This window comes from Rhinopithecus bieti, unplaced genomic scaffold (genome assembly GCF_001698545.2).
Source record: "Rhinopithecus bieti isolate Rb0 unplaced genomic scaffold, ASM169854v2 scaffold_8220, whole genome shotgun sequence".
NCBI lineage: Eukaryota > Metazoa > Chordata > Mammalia > Primates > Cercopithecidae > Rhinopithecus > Rhinopithecus bieti.
The window spans coordinates 4,011,167-4,029,311 of record NW_016806392.1 but is presented as its reverse complement, the minus strand read 5'-3'; the positions used below and the strand labels follow the sequence as shown (position 1 = coordinate 4,029,311).

General features: G+C 36.6%; 1 long non-coding RNA gene across 2 annotated transcripts in view; it reads right to left on the bottom strand.

Annotated features, from left to right (window-relative positions):
* Positions 1-18,145, bottom strand: part of LOC108532117 (uncharacterized) — a 245,304-nt gene that overhangs the window by 163,008 nt on the left and 64,151 nt on the right. The window contains exon 3 of one of the 2 annotated variants that reach the window (XR_001886361.1): positions 4,844-4,907. The exons of the other annotated variant lie outside the window; for it this stretch is intronic. This is a non-coding gene — a long non-coding RNA (uncharacterized LOC108532117). Of the gene's footprint in view, positions 1-4,843; positions 4,908-18,145 lie in introns of those variants that run through there. 2 annotated transcript variants of the gene reach the window in all.

The window sequence follows — 18,145 nt, the reverse complement described above, 5'->3', positions numbered from 1 at the left end:
TACAAGTTATCAGCATGCTGCTCATGAAGTGAAATTATTAATGGATATAGGGTCATGTTTGAAGAGATTTTTAAAGGCTCACTTTAAAGGCTCATTCACTTGTTTTCAAATGAAATCTTACATAGAAACCCAAGATGTAAAAGGCTAAAATGTAGAGCAACAGAGATTGTTCAAGATGAGTCTGTACCTAGACCTCTAGAAATAGTAGAAAATATGTATTTACAAATATACCTACAAACTGCAATACAGTTACGATGAAAAATAAAGAACAAGAGCTGCCATGGGATAAATACAAGTGTTACTAGCCAAGAAAATGTGTGTGAGACAATATGGTATTTCTAGACTTCCTCTAGAAGTGCAGGTGGTATGTGTGCTTGAGCCAAAGAGTCAGGACAATGCTTTTAATAGCTGACAAATTAGGAGAAATAGGGTAGCCTCCATGCATGAAACATGTTACAGGTATACCCCATCTTGAAGCACATCCAATCCATACCCAAAGACCAGAGAAACTATACTTATATATTGAAGCCAGAATCCTCATGGAAGCAAAGAGGTAGTTTCAAACAGAAAAATGAACAGACAATCAAAAAATCACAAACATTTAAGGAAATCCAAAAACATAGGAAAAATAAACAGGATTATGCCTGCAATCCCAGCACTTTGGGAGGCTGAGGCGGGTGGATCACTTGAGCTCAAAAGTTAGAGACCAGCCTGGAAACATGATGAAACCCTGTCTCTACCAAAAATACAAAAATTAGCTGGGCTCGATGTCGCACGCCTGTAGCCTCAGCTACTCAGGAGGCTGAGGCATGAGAATTGCTTGAACTTGGGAGGCAGAGGTCGCAGTAAGTTGAGAGCACACCACTGCACTCCAACCTGGGTGACAAAGTGAGACTCTGTCAAAAACAAACAAACAAACAAAACCAACAACATACGAGAGATAAATAGAAGAACTAACTCTTGAAGAAATAAAGCTAACGAAATAAGGAAAAAAGCTGGGGGGTGCACTTTAAAATAAAGATATTGGATATTATTAGAGAGATTGTAAGTGATGCTACAAATATGAAAAGTGAATATTTACTGCACTATTCTGTTCTCATGCTGCTAATAAAGACATACCAGAGACTGGTAATTTATAAAGGAAATAGGTTTAATGGACTCACTGTTCCACAGATCTCTAGGACAGGGGCAAAATGCCGCCAGTCTCTTTGCTAAAGCATAATAAGAGTCATCTTCACTCCAGTTACCAATAAGTTCCTCATCTCAATCTAAGACCACCTCAGCCTGGACTTTAATGTCCATATCACAATCGCGTTTAGGTCAAAGCCATTCAACAAGTCTCTAGGAAGTTCCAAACTTTCCCACATCTTCCTGTCTTCTTCTGAGCTCTCCAAACTCTTCTAATCTCTGCCTGTTACCAGTTCCAAAGTCGCTTCCACATTTTCAGGTATCTTTACAGGGGCACTCCACTCCCAGTACCAAAATCTGTATTAGTCAGGGTTCTATAGAGGGACGGAACTAATAGGATAGATTCATATATGAAAAGAAGTTTATTAAGGAGTATTGACTCACACACTCACAAGATGAAGTCCCACAATAGGCCCTCTGCAAGCTAAGGAGCAAGGAAGCCAGTTCGAGACCCAAAACCTCAAAAGCAGGGAAGCTGTCAGTGTAGTCTTCAGTCTGTGGCCGAAGGCCTGAGAGTCCCTGGCAAACCACTGGTGTAGATCCTAGAGTCCAAAAGCTGAAGAACTTGGAGTCTGATGTTTGGGGGCAGGAAGTGTCCAGCATGGGAGAAAGAGAGAGGCCAGAAGACTTAGTCTAGTCCTTCCACATTTCTTTGCCTGCTTTTATCCTGGCTGTGCTGGCAGCTGATTAGATGGTACCAACCCAGACTGAGGGTGGATCTGCCTCGCCTAGTCCACTGACTCAAGTGTTAATCTCCTTTGGCAACACCCTACAGACACACCCAGGAACAATACTTTGCATCCTTCAATCCAATCAAGTTCAAGTTGACACTCAATATTAACCATCACAATGAACAACCCCCAAAATCAAAAGTATTATTATCAAAATTAAAATGTTAGTATATGAACTGAAGAGCAGAATCAACATGGATGAAGAGCACATGAATGAACAGTAAGATTAGAATTAAAGAAAAAGTTGAGACTTCGGACTAAAAGATCTCATTGAATGCCAAACAGAATAAATTACAATAAATTATTTTATATACCTACAGAGAGTGAAACTTTAGATCACAAGAATGAGAATAAAGCTTATCAACAAATATTGCATGATGTCACCTATATGCAAAATCTTAAATGTCAAATTTATAGAAGTAGAGAATACAATGGTGGTTACAAGAGGCTGGGGTTGGGCTGTGGAGTGGGAAAGGGGAGATGTTGGTCAAAGGGTACAAAGTTTCAATTAGACAGGAGTTCCAAGTTCTGGTGATCTATTGTACTACAAGGTGACTACAGTTAATAATAATGTGGTATACATTTCAAAATTACTGAAAGAGTGGATTTGAAATATTCTCACCACAAAGAAATTATAAGTATGTGAGACAATGGATATGTTAGTCGACATGCTCATTCCACAAGGTACACATGCATTGAAACAGCACATTGTACCCTATGAATATATGCAATTATTATTTATCAATTTAAGAAAATACAGATTTGAAAGGGGTTTGGGCGATATAAAAATAAAAAATAAAATCAGATTTAGAGTCTGAGTTCTCACTGGCAAAAGTGGATAGTAGAAGAGCATACAGGATTAATGTTTTGAGAGGAGATTGTTTTGTAGAATAGTCCTATATCCAGCAAAACTAGCATTCAGTAGAAAGACAAAATTAAAATAACTATCATTCTAGACCACTTTGGAAGAAAATGCATTCTTGAAAATAAAACATGAGCCCCAGAAAGAGTAAAATGTTAGACCTAAGAAATGGTAGTGAGCAAAGAAAACAATCACACTTACTATTTAAATCAAAAAATGTTTTGATATACATTGAAAAAGTAATTAACAATCTGGAACTAAAATCCCAAATGATCTCAACATGGAAAGAATTGTAATAAAGAGTGTGACTCCATTTCTGATATTTTGATACAACAGTCCTACCGTTTCCTCTTTTCCTTCTTCCCAGCATCTGAGCAGGCTGAAAACAAAACTCTGATTGTCCCTCCCTTGGTGCCAGCTGAAGTGCAAACCACATAAGCCTCTGCCAGTGTTCAAGAACCCTCACTGCAGCCCCAACCCCAGTCCAAGCTGAGGTTGTCTCTTTTCCCTCCTCTCTCAAGCCAGATTTGGACCAGCTAGAAAGTCCATGCTGCTCTCCCCCAGAAAGCCTTAGGATGTGCATAACAAACCTTTTCATAACATGTTGGTAGATATGTGCTATCATCAGTCTTTATACACACACAAAATTTTTTATGGGAGAGCCATGCCACTTCTATAAGATGATCACAATGGCTGTAAAAAGAGGTATGGGAATATCATGAGGGAAATTAAATAGAGCCTGGTTAACTTTAGAGACTGACTTTTTAAATCAGCACATTTAAACTGTAAGTATTACTAAAGTAAATCCTAGAAAGTAAAATACATAAATTCAAAACAATTAAATAATTGAATAAAGAAAATGTGTCCAATTCAAATAGGAAAGAAAGCAAAAAGAAACAAGAAAGACTTGTAAAATTAAAAAAAAAATTTAAAGAGTGTTCAAAATAAGTTCATAAGGCAATAAATGTGAATGAATCAAAACCCGTATAAACAGCTAAGGACTCAGACTGGAGTCAAAAGGAAATTGACCTCCATTAACAACTAAGTGACATTTAAGCTGGGATAAAAGAAAATAAAACATATTAAAACTAAATAGCTCTTAGGTTTGGGCACAAAGGAAATCTATCTTTATGCTGACATATACCAATAAGACCAAATTTTATTTAACAGGCCAAAGATACATTCTGGAAATAGATGTGCCATGGCAAATATCAAGAAGAAGAAAATAATGTGACACATTAATATTAGATGCAACTTTTATCGCAACTTAATAGCAGCTTAATAGCAAAGGCCTTATAGAGGATACTTAATTTTGAGAGAAGCTGTAATATACCAAAAAATAACAGTCACGCATGTTTATGAACAAAATTTCACAATAAATTTCAAAGATATCGTTTCAAGAAGTAAAGAGCACACACACTGGAGTCAATACACCTGAGTTAAAAATGCCAGCCCCAAAGCTTAGTAGCTTCAGATTTGGGGAAACTATCTCATATACAGTGCCTCATTTTCTGTTTTGGAAAATGAGGTGATAATAGTACTACTTCATATAGTTATTATGAGGATGAGTTAAAATATATTAAGTGGATAGATGGATGAATAGAGATAGCTAGAATGTTACAGCAAATTGTTATCAGGGGTTACCCACAGGGTGTGAAGTAAGAAGGGGTAAGGAACAGGGATATTTACCTTTCTTACTTCACACATTTGCATTTTTATTTTATAGAGCACTTGCTATTTATTTATTTTTAAAACAATACAAATTTACAAGAAGTAGCACAGTACATACATCAGGAGGAAGAGGCTCAAAGTTCCCAATCCTTTATCTCCTCTTGCCTCTGCTCATCCTAAGTGGGGGGTCCTTAGCCTTTGGGTAAGTGAAAGAGAAGTCAACACCACCAATAATGAACACACCGCCCTTAAGACCATAAGATTTGAAGGACCGAAACACTAATCTGGGTAACTGGGACAAACGTTTGGTTTTATTGTTGTTGTTGTTGCTGTAACTCATATATAGTATACAGTGAAGAAAAAAGTACTTACTGTTACTTTTCGCTTGAATGCTCTGACTAAAAACCCTCTCTCCCTATGTCACTCTGATGGTGAAGCTTTTGCAGTGGTGATCCCTAGGTTTTGAGGAAAGAGAGAGGTGAAATCAAAATTGTTTTATATGAAATGAAGGAAATTTTGACATGACACAAAGGAATCTAAATGAAACATCTTTCTTTAGAAGTAGGTAAGATGTGTGAAATGACAGCAGAACTGGAGGTGGAAGAAACTGCTCTAAAAGAACTGAAAATCTGAAAGAAAATTCTCATGTTTGTGGATGTAAGAGAACAGTGATTTAAGATTCCATGGAAGCAAAAATAACTGATCCAAAATCAATAGTGGAGGGCAATCCAACAACCAAGATTTTGGAGAATTTAAAGGCAGAAACAGAAAAAAACTGTGTAGGCTCCAAAATTTGTATAAAGGAAGACTGAGGATATTTAGGGATGACAATCTGGTTGAAAGGGGAGGCCAAGAGATTTATCATGAAGCTGTGTTTGCAGAGCAAGCACATGGTTTTTAATTGGATTTATGTTTATTTTTAGTGGCTGAGAGAGTGGGTTTGATGGTGTGTGTGTGTGTGTGTGTGTGTGCATGCACGTGTGTGTGTGTGTTTGATGAGGGGAGATTGTAGTGGTCACTGCCTTCCCCAGCCAACATTTGGTTTTGCAAATGAAATGGAAGGTACAGTGAAAGTAATACATTACTAAGACAAACACTTTTGCTATTTTTTCACATACACTACGTCTGGTATATACTGAAGAAAACTAAATGAAGAAGCCAGTGGTAACAAGTTACCCTAGATGTCCAAATATAAGGCAATTTTTTCCCAAAATGTAGAGAAAAAGGAATCATTTGATATTCAAATGACAATAAAGATTCTCAGGTTAGAAGTTTCTACTATTACTGTACTTTGAACAACAAAGTCCAGTTTGTGCAAGGACATCTCTACAACATAGCTAAATCCAGAGAGGAGAGTCAGTATAATCTCCCCACAGGTCTCTACCAATCCCTGGTGGCCCATTGCCTGGACTTCATGAGCCAAGCACATGGCAGGCAGAAGACAAATCCTGTCAAGTCACACCAGAGAGCATCACTTAAAGTTTAGGCCACTGAAGGTTGAATTAGGAAAAATCTATCCCATTACAGAAGACAGAGGGGGTAATTGCCAGTCTTGGCTTTGGATTTTGCTAAATAGAAAATGAAAATGTGTCTCCTGAGAATGGTCAACTACAACACTGTACTTATGCATGCTTGAGAACCTTTCTAAAAATGACTGGAAAATTCTTTTAAAGTTGTCCCAGATTAGTAGTGTCTATAGGCACCAAGCATAAGCAAATACACATACTCCATTAAAGACATTTTAAACCCAGATGTAAAAAAAATCCAAGAAACGTTAATTGATAAACAAAAATTACAACACATATGAGAAGACAAAATACCTTGAGTAAAAGTAAGAAAAAAACAAACAAAATGGCATAATCAGACATCTAAAGACAATAGATACTGAAATTGTCATACACACAATATAAAATAAATTTATTTTATATGTTTAAAGAAATTTCTAAAAGGTGAGAAAAACATAACAAAGTAGTAACAGTTTCTCAAAAAATAACCAAGCAGGTTTTAAAAAAAAGAAAACACAAAAACAAAACAGCCAAGTACAGTGGTTCATGCCTGTAATCCCAGCAGTTTGGGAGGCCAAGGCAGACAGATCACCTGAGGTCAGGAGTTCGAGACCAATCTGCCCCACATGGCGAAACCCCATCTCTACTAAAAATACAAAAAAATTAGCTGGGCATGTTGGTAGGTGCCTGTAATCCCAGATGCTCAGGAGGCTGAAGCAGTAGAACCAACTGAACCCAGGAAATGGAGGCTGCAGTGAGCTGAGCTCACTGTACTCCAGCCTGGGCGACAAGAGCAAAATTCTGTCTCAAAAAAAAAGAAAAAAGAAATTCTTGAAGTTAAAAATATAGCAACTGAAATTGAAAACAATTTCTAACTAACAATGAAATTTAGTTTTGATGGAGTGGATTTAGTATGGCTGAAAAGAGATTAAAGAACTGCAGGACAGTTTGGAAGACATTGTCCTGGATGTAGCAGAGACAGAGTGGAGGATAGAATAAGATAGTGTATCATCATGATATCTAACTAGAGTACTGAGAAGAACTAATATTGAAAATGGGGAGAGATAGTTTTCCAAGGCCCAAGGGCAGAGTATTTTCTAATATAGATGAAAGATATCAGAATCAGATTTGAGAGCACGTAGACTCTCAATAGAATACATGAAAAGAAACGTTCACTTAGATCCCCCTAAACTGAATGAACAAAACCCTAAGATAAAGAGAAGATAATGAAAGCAGCCTAAAAGATTCTACAGAAGCACAATTGTATATTTAGAAAACCCCATCGTCTCAGCCCCAAATCTCCTTAAGCTGATAAGCAACTTCAGAAAAGTCTCAGGATACAAAATCAATGTGCAAAAATCACAAGCATTCTTATACACCAATAACAGACAAACAGAGAGCCAAATCATGAATGAACTCCCATTCACAACTGCTTCAAAGAGAATAAAATACCTAGGAATCCAACTTACAAGGGATGTAAAGGATCTCTTCAAAGAGAACTACAAACCACTGCTCAATGAAATAAAAGAGGACACAAACAAATGGAAGAGCATTCCATGCTCATGGATAGGAAGAATCAATATTGTGAAAATGGCCATACTGCCCAAGGTAATTTATAGATTTCAATGCCATCCCCATCAAGCTACCAATGAGTTTCTTCACAGAATTGGAAAAAAACTACTTTAAAATTCATATGAAACCAAAAAAGACCCTGCATTGCCAAGACAATCCTAAGCCAAAAGAACAAAGCCGGAGGCATCACGCTACCTGATTTCAAACTATACTACAAGGCTACAGTAACCAAAATAGCATGGTACTGGTACCAAAATAGAAATATAGACCAATGGAACAGAACTGAGCCCTCAGAAATAATACCACACAACTTCAACCATCTGATCTTTGACAAACCTGACAAAAACAAGAAATGGAGAAACAATTCCCTATTTAATAAATGGTGCTGGGAAAACTGGCTAGCCATATGTAGAAAGCTGAAACTAGATCCCTTCCTTACACCTTACACAAAAATTAATTCCAGATGGATTACAGACTTAAATGTTTGACCTAAAACCATAAAAAACCTTAGAAGAAAACCTAGGCAATACCATTCAGGACATAGGCATGGGCAAGGACTTCACGTCTAAAACACCAAAAGCAACGGCAACAAAAGCCAAAATTAACAAACGGGATCTAATTAAACTGAAGAGCTTCTGCATAGCAAAAGAAACTACCATCAGAGTGAACAGGCAACCTACAGAATGGGAGAAAATTTTTGCAATCTACTCATCTGACAAAAGGACTAATATCTGGACTCTACAAAGAACTCAAACAAACTTACAAGGAAAAAACAACTCCCTCAAAAAGTGGGTGAAGGATATGAACTTCTCAAAAGAAGACATTTATGCAGCCAACAGACACATGAAAAAGTTCTCATCATCACTGGCCATCAGAGAAATGCAAATCAAAACCACAAAGAGATACCATCTCACACCAGTTAGAATGGCGATCATTAAAAAGTCAGGAAACAGCAGGTGCTGGAGAGGATGTGGAGAAATAGGAACACTTTTACACTGTTGGTGGGACTGTAAACTAGTTCAACCATTGTGGAAAACAGTGTGGTGATTCCTCAAGGATCTAGAACTAGAAATACCATTTGACCCAGCCATCCCATTACTGGGTATATACCCAAGGGATTATAAATCATGCTGCTATAAAGACACATGCACACATATATTTATTGCAGCACTATCCACAATAGCAAAGACTTGGAACCAACCCAAAGGTTTATCAATGATAGACTGGATTAAGAAAATGTAGCACATATACACCATGGAATACTATGCAGCCATAAAAAAGGATATGTTCATGTCCTTTGTAGGGACATGGATGAAAATGGAAATCATCATTCTCAGCAAACTATTGCAAGGACAAAAAACCAAACACTGCATGTTCTTACTCATAGGTGGAAATTGAATAATGAGAACATATGGACACAGGAAGGTGAACATCACACACCGGGGCCTGTCATGGGGTGGGGTGAGTAGGGAGGGATAGCATTAGGAGATATACCTAATGTAAATAACGAGTTAATGGCTGCAGCACACCAACATGGCACATGTATACATATATAACAAACCTGCACATTGTGCACATGTACCCTAGAACCTAGAGTATATATATAAAAAAAGAACAACAGAGGACTTCTTGACAATAGCAATGGAAGTCCAAAAACAGTGGAAAAATATCTCCAAAGTGCTGGGTGCAAACCAACCTTTAACTCAAAATTGTATACCTAGTTAAATCAACCTTCAAAAACGACAGTTAAAAAAGACGTTTTCAGACATTAAAAAATGTATTAACTTTAAGTGTACAATTTGATGAGTTTTCAGAGTTGTAATTTAAACCCTTATCAAGATATGGAACATTACAACACCCCTAGAAAATTCTATCATGTCCTTTCCCTGTCAATCCCTACTCCCCAACCCCACTCAATGGCAACCTGATACATTTTCCATGATAGACTAGTTATACCAGTTCTCAAACTTCATATAAATGGAATCCTACTCTTTGCACTTTTTATGTAAGGCTTCTTTCAGCATAATGTTTTGAGATTCATTCACATTACTGCATGAATTATATGTCATGTCTTGTTCTTGTTGAGTGTTATTGAATAGTGTTCCATTGTATGAATAATAAACTCTTTATCCATTTTTCTACTGATGAGCTATTTCCAGTATGGGGCTATTATGAGTAAATAGATATAAACATTTTACACAAGTCTTTTGTGGATGCTTATTATTTATAATCTCACATGAAACATTTACAAAAAATGATTCTGTTTTTTGAACCCAGCCTGAAAGAGCAGCTTATATTTGATGCAAATATAAGTTAATCCTTTTTGTACTTGCTGCAAATCAAGATTCAACATAATTCACTATCAAACATATGTATTCTCTGAATAACACAATTGAAATATAAACCAGTAATTTAAAAACACATATACAGGTTGAGCATCCCTGATCTGAAAATCCAAAATCTAAAACGTTCCAAAATTCAAAAGTGTTTGAGCACCAATATGTCACAACTAGTGAAAAATTCTAGATCTGACCTCATGTGATGGGTTAAAACTTTGTTTCATGCACAAAATTATTTAAAATGTTACATAAAATTACCTCTAGTCTATGTGTATAAAGTGTATATGAAACAGTTCATGTTTAGACTTGTGTCATACCCTCAAGATATTTTAAATTTATATGCAATAATCTAAACTTTAAAAAAATCTGAAATCAGAAATACTTCTGGTCTCAAGCATATCAGATATGGGTTACTCAACCTGTGCTTGTACATTTAAATATACTTCTAAATAATTCATATAGGAAAAACCATAATGAATATAAGAAAAAAACTAAACAATTTTTAAAACTATATATTATAGTATTAGGTTCAGCTAAAATTGGTCATAGAAGAAAATTTATAGACTTAGATGTATGTATTAGTAAAAACAAAAAACTGAACGGACAAGGCATCCAGCTTAAGAAATAAGATAAGAATAACAGAATTAAGTCAAAGAAAGTAAAAGAAATAAAATTATAAAAATAGGCACAAAAGTTAATGAAACAGAAAGCAAAGATACACTAGAGAGATACTACAAAAGCGAAGCTGGCATTTAGGAAAGATTAGTAACACTGACAGACTTCTAGCCAGATTAAGGAAAAAGAAGAAAAAAGCATAAATAAGTATTGTTAGCAGTAAAAAGTGAGCATAATTACCAAAGATATTAAGTTTTAATATAAGTATAATAAAATTTCATAAAAGTCAAATTTAAATGTAAGTAAAAAATACATTCCATACATAAATATACACACACTCAATATGTAAAACTTATGACACGACCTAAATTTTCTTTCTAGAGACATGCTTTCTTTAAAAAGTCTCTGCCCAAGTCACAAGTTTATTAGATATATTGAGTTTTCCAGTTATTGCAGAGGTGAAATAAAAAGTAACAATCCAGAAATTTCAGGAATTGAAGGGTTGAAAGTTACAGCTATTGCTCATCTACAGATGGTAAAACATTTTCAAATTTGCACATGGTCACACGGATAAGACTGTGGATATTAAAGCACAGTTTGGGATCAAACATTCAATCAAAGCCTTGGCTACACACCTTTGTTGACAGCTCTGATTGAATCAACACAGCTCTCTATAAACTCTTTCAATTGGACAAAATGGCTCAGTAACTAAGACTAAGGCAAAATACAACAGAATCCCAATAAGTTCAAATGACTCATCATTATGTGTTTAGTGTTAAGTCTCTAAAAGAAAATTGAATTTTTTTTTCTTTTTTGAAATAGTCTTGCTTTCTCTCCCAGGCTGGAGTGCAGTGGCTATAGCCTTGACCTCCAGACTCAAGTGATCCACCCGTCTCAGCCTCCCAAGTAGCTGGGACTACATGTGTGAGCTACCATGCCCAGCTAATTTTCTTTTTTAATTTTTTGTAGACACAGTGTTTCCTATGCTGCCCAGGCTGGACTTGAACTGGTGGTCTCAAACTATCCTTCCACATAGCTGGGACTACAGGTGTGGGCTACTGCAATGGCTCGAATTGTTTTCTAAAAGTGTTTTCACTTCATTTCCAAAAGTGCCAACAGCCTGAATTAAAAGAGACTATGACTGTTCATTAAAGAAAGATTGTAACTGTTCAATCCAGCTGGGCTGCAAACATTTTATTGGCAGGAAGCAGACTGAGAAAGCCTTGCTTTGGATTTGGCTGAGGAAAATGATGGAATATGAAGGATGATCTAAAGAGTACAGTTGAGAGTCAAGGAGAACAATTGACAAGAACAACTCCCAGAAACCATGACCAGAGTCTAATAAAAAAAAAAAAACAAAAACCTGCTACCCCCCAAATAAGAGGGCTTACCATATTTTCCCAGAGGAATTTCAGAATCTCTATGAACTAGTAACAATAAAAAACCTCCCATTCTTACCCTTTCTAATGAGGTGTTTGTTTCAGTTCTACTGACTCTGTTTCACCATCATAGATGGAAGATGGGGACAGAAGCACCTAAGTTGTCCTTTTTGTACTTAGATTTCAGAAGTAAGAGAAGCTGAATTCAGACATGATGTAGATCACTTGATCTTGGGGTTAGAACCTAATGCCATAGTCAAATGTGACATTGAATGCTGTGGTAAGCAGGTTAGTGTATCTTACTTGCAGAAGAAAGACAATTTTTGTGACCAAAATGGATCACTATGGTAGGCTGCTATTTATTACTATTCATTATCACTCTATAAGTGTCAAGATCTGCAGGATACAGTGTAATGTCTCACATCATTGACTTTAAGCTTGTCCATGTAACTTGCTTTGGCCAATGAAAATATGTGATGTTTGTCACATTTGGCTTGCATCATGCTCTTATGTTCCTACCCCCAGTCACAAAAACTACATGTGCCAAATATAAGCTGCTCTTTCAGGCTGGGTTCTAGAAGGAAAAGTCATCTGGAACAGAGCCCACCTGAATCCAGCCAAAGCAATAATAATTACAATATAACATGTAATATGACCAAAAAATAAAAGATATTGCAAGCCACTAAGAAACTAGTTATTAATGCAGCAATAGCTGAATAAAATACTCCCAACTTATGTTATAAGATTAGTATAACCTTATTATCAAAAATTAAGAAAGAAAAAGAAAAAAAAAAGTGTAGATTTTCTTACTCACTGATATGGTTTGGCTCTGTTTCCCCACCCAAATCTCATCTTGAATTGTACTCCCATAATTCCCACATGTTGTGGGAGGGACCTGCTGAGAGATCATTTGAATCATGGGGGCGGTTTCTCCCACACTGTTCTCATGGTAGTGAATAAGTCTCACGAGATCTGATGGTTTTATACGGGGTTTCCACTTTTGCATCTTCCTCATTCTTACCTTGCCGCCACTATGTAAGTAGTGCCTTTCACCTCCTGCCATGATACTGAGGCCTCCCCAGTTATGTGGAACTATAAGTCCAATTAAACCTCTTTTTCTTCCCAGTCTCAGGTATGTCTTTATCAGCAGTGTGAAAACACAATAATACAGTAAATTGGTACCAGTAGAGTGAGGTGTTGCTGAAAAGATACCTGAAAAGATGGAAGTGTCTTTGGAACTAGGTATCAGGCAGAGGCTGGAACAGTTTGGAGGGCTCAGAAGAAGGCAGGAAAATGTGGGGAAGTTTGGAACTTCCTAGAGACTTGTTGAATGGCTTTGAAAAAAAATGCTGATAGTGATATGAACAATAAGGTCGACTGAGGTGGTCTCAGATGGATATGAGCAACTTGCTGGGAACTGGAGCAAAGGTGACTCCTGTTATGTTTTAGTAAAGAGACTGGAGGCATTTTGCCCCTGTCCTGGAGATTTGTGGAACTTTGAACTTGAAAGAGATAATTTAGGGTATCTGGAGGAAGAAATTTCTAAGCAGTAAAGCAATCAAGATGTGACTTGGGTGCTGGTAAAAGCATTCCATTTTAAAAGGGAAACAGTACATAAAAGCTCAGAAAATTTGCAGCCTGACAATGCAGTAGAAAAGAAAAACCCGGCCGGGCGCTGTGGCTCAAGCCTGTAATCCCAGCACTTTGGGAGGCCGAGATGGGCGGATCACGAAGTCAGGAGATCGAGACCATCCTGGCTAACACGGTGAAACCCTGTCTCTACTAAAAAATACAAAAAATCAGCCGGGCGTGGTGGCGGGCGCCTGTAGTCCCAGTCACTTAGGAGGCCGAGGTAGGAGAATGGCATAAACCCGGGAGGTAGAGGTTGCAGTGAGCTGAGATCTGGCCACTGCACTCCAGCCCAGGTGACAGAGCAAGACTCCGTCTCAAAAAAAAAAAAAGAAAGAAAGAAAGAAAAGAAAAACCCATTTTTTGAGGAGAAATTCAAGCTGGCTGGAAAAATTTGCATAAGTAACAAGGAGCCAAATGTTAATCCCCAAGACAATGGGGAAAATGTCACCAGGGCATGTTATAGGTCTTCATGGCATCCCCTCCCATTACAGACCTGGAAGCCTAGGAGGAAAAAATGGTTTTGTGGGGTCCCCATGCTGTGTGGAGCCTAGGGACTTGGTGCCCTTCATCCCAGCTGCTCCAGCCGTTGTTAAAAGGGGCAAAGGTACAGCTTGGCTCATGGTTTCAGAGGGCACAAGCCCCAAACCTTGGCAGCTTCCACGTGGTGTTGAGCCTGCGGCTACACAGAAGTCAAGAATTGAGGTTTGGGAACCTCCACCTAGATTTCAGCAGATGTATAGAAATACCTGGATGCCCAGGCAACAGTTTGCTGCAACGGCAGGGCCCTCATGGAGAACCTCTGCTAGGGCAGTGCAGAAGGGAAATGTGGGCTCGGAGCCCCAACACAGAGTCCCTATTGGGGCACCCCCACGTGGGGCTGTGATAACAGGGTCACCACACTCCAGACACCAGAATGGTAGATCCACCAACAGTTTGCACCATGCACCTGGAAAAGCCGCAGAAACTCAACACCAGCATGTGAAAGCACCCAGGAGGGGAGATATATCCTATAAAGCCAAAGGGGCAGACCTGCCCAAGACTATGGGAACCCACCTCTTGCATCAGCATGACCTTGATGTAAGACATGGAGTCAAAGGATATCATTTTGGAACTTTAGAATTTGACTGCCCCGATGGATTTCAGACTTCCATGGGCCCTGTAACCCCTTTCTTTTGGCCAATTTCTCCCATTTGGAATGATTGTATTTACCCGCATTGTATCTAGGAAGTAACTAGCTTGCTTTTGATTTTACAGGCTCATAGGTGAAAGGGATTTTCCTCATTTCAGATGAGACTTTGGACTGTGGAGTTTTGGGTTAATGCTGAAATGAGTTAAGACTTTGGGGGAGTGTTGGGAAGGCATGATTGGTTTTGAAATGTGAGGACATGAGATTCAGAAGGGCCAGGGGCAGAATGATATGGTTTGGCTCTGTGTCCCCACCCAAATCTCATTTTGAATTGTACTCCCAAAATTCCCACATATTGTGGGAGGGACCTGATGGTAAATAATTTGAATCACGGGGGTGGACTTCCCCCATACTGTTTTCATGGTAGTGAATAAGTCTCAAGAGATCTGATGGTCTTATCAGGGGTTTCCTCTTTTGCCTCTTCCTCACCTTCTCTTGCTACCACCGTATAAGAAGTGCCTTTCACCTCCCGCCATGATTCTGAGGCCTCTCCAGCCATGTGGAACTGTAAGTCCAATTAAACCTCTTTTTCTTCCCAGTCTCAGATATGTCTTTATCAGCAGCATGAAAATGGACTAATATACTCACAAACATACATTTTAAAAACTAAACAGAATATTGTCAAAGTAAATATTGTACTCAAGAAATAATACTTGGTGACTAAGTTTGGTTTACTCCAGGAATACAAGGTTGGTGCAACAATAGAAAATGTATTGACACAACTTATAACATTAAAAGAATACAGAAGAAAAGTCATGTGATCTCCATAGATGTAGAAAAAACATTTTAAAATTCAACAATTATCTATATTTGTAAAATCCTCTCAGAAAAGAGGATGTCCTTAATCTGATAAAATATTCTGTGATAAACCTCAGCAAACACCTGCTTAATAGTAAAATATTAAAATAAGCTTCTGATATCAGAAAAATATCAAATTTAGTGGATGATCTAGTAGACTATACACAAAGACAAAAAAGAAAATAATTAACAATGGAAATTAAAAAACAAAATATCCTGTTTCATAGATGAATGACAAACTGCCATTTGAGAGAAAGTAAAATACTGTGTTCCTTCTAATTCTTGTCTATTCTCTCATACCTTTGTGTGCTAAGAATGTACACATAAAAATCTTAAGAAATTTTCTAATAATATATCTAAAAAGAGAATTAAGCAGGTTTGCTAAATATAAGATTAACAAACATAAGCCAATTGCATTTTACATACCAGTAACAAACACAAAATATTATTTTAAAAAGATTCAATTTAAGATAACAAAAAATAAGATATACAAAAGTCTAACACATGTATACATGGGTGAATTTATAAAATGGAAAGCTCTAAAGGAGATCAAATAAGTGAAAAAGCTAGTTATGTTCATAGATACGAAAAAATATTTTAAAGATGGCAATTCTCCCCAAATTAATCTCTAGATTTAGTATGGTTCCAATTAGAATCCCAAGAAGGATTTAGGTGGAACTTGGCAAGTAATTCTAAAATTAGAATTAATTAGGAATAAGGAATAGTGAATGGCCAAGAATAATCAAGATGCTACTAAATAAACTAGTACTACTATATATCAAGAATTTTTATAAAATTCTAGTAATAAAGACAGGGTGGTGGTAGTGCAGAGATACATATGGAGCAGAACAATATGAAGCCCAGACCCAGAATTCTACATATATAACAATTTGATCTTAGAGCTTCAATATATCTCATGAGGGGAAAGAATGAACTACTCATCAGATACCAGAATAATTGGCTCTTCATTGGAAAAAATAATTTGTAGTCTCACTTCATATCATTCCCTCAAATCAGTTTCAATTGGATTAATGTGACAAGTAAAATTATAATTTTTATATGAAATACAGTAATATAACCATAATATAAAAGCAAAGATCTCTTAAGACACACAAAATGCACATTTAAAGAAAAGAATCAACAAATTCTACCACCTTAAAATTAAGAATTTCTATTTATTAAAAAAAAAGAAGGATATGAAAAAGCAACTCACAAACTGAGTAAAATATTGGAACACAAAATACAACAAAGGATGTGATTCCAAAATATGTAATGCAAATATAGATATATTTATAAATATTTTATATTTGTAAAATATAAATAAGCTTTCATAGAAGAAAAATCATGCCTTTCCCATTAACATGCAAAAAAAGATCGACACCCTTAATAGTCAGAAAACTCTGATTTGAAATCTCAAAATAACATTTTACACACAACAGGTTAGTAATAATAATAAAGTCTTACGATACCAAATTTTAGCTGGAACATGAAGCAATGTTGTCCCTTATACACTACTGGTTGGGTTACTAAACAGTGCAGTTATTATAGAAACACACATGGAGTTATTTCTGAAGCTGAAGATGTTCTTCTCCTAAAACCCAGCTATTGCTCTCCTAGGTAAGGACTTCAGAGACACTTACACACATGCCCCCAGCTGACATTGTGTGTAACAGCAAAAAATTAGAAACCATCTAAATGTCCATCAACAGTAAAATGCATAAGTCAACTATTGTATATTCATAAATGGTGCAGATACAGTAGTGAAAAATGAATGCACTTTACCTATATATATCAATGTAAATGAGTCTCAAAATGCAATGTTGAACAACAAAAGCAAGTAATAGAATCTATTCTGTATGAGTTCATTTATACAACAAGTTAAAATTGCCGAATTAAAAATCGTATTGCTTAGGAATACGTAAATATACGATAATATATTAAAGAAAAATTAGAGAAGAGTGGTTATTTTGGAAGGGAGGAAAGAGATACATATATCAAAGGGCACATGGGAAGTTCAAAGGCACTGAGATTGTTCTTGTTCTTAGGCTTGAAGCAAGTGTGTTCATTTTATTATTATTTATTACTATCTTTAAAATTATATTGATACATTTTACATGTATACATTATATCTATGCCGTAGTCTCACATTTAAAAAAAAAAAGGCAAAAGGAAATGGATGACTTGTGGATATCACAATATATTCCAATTGGAAAAATGAGCAAAATCAACTCTTTCAATGTGATATAAATAGGTATTTAGGGGTTTGGTATTTAAAAAATAAAAATCCAGTGTCAACATTATACATGGATTCAAGAAGTGCTCAACAGCTTCCATGGATGGCCCTGCATATGCCATGCTTTCTGGCAATAAAACTATTAATTGTACTATTTAGGATCTTCTGGTTTTAAGTGTCCACAACCTAAAAACCTAATTGTCTTAAGCTAAATAGTGAAATACAACTCTTTGGTTCTATATGGTAGAAGCCTGATCTCTGGCTGACTATACTACCCCTACCTACTTTTCCCACTATCTCATGAATCTTCCAATAAATATCAATTTTGTTTAAGAAAGATAGGTTTTACATTTCTAACAATGCCAAAAGAATCCTAAATAATACAATTCTTAATTTTACTTTGAACAAAAGACTCGTTTGCTGTCTTTTGCCTC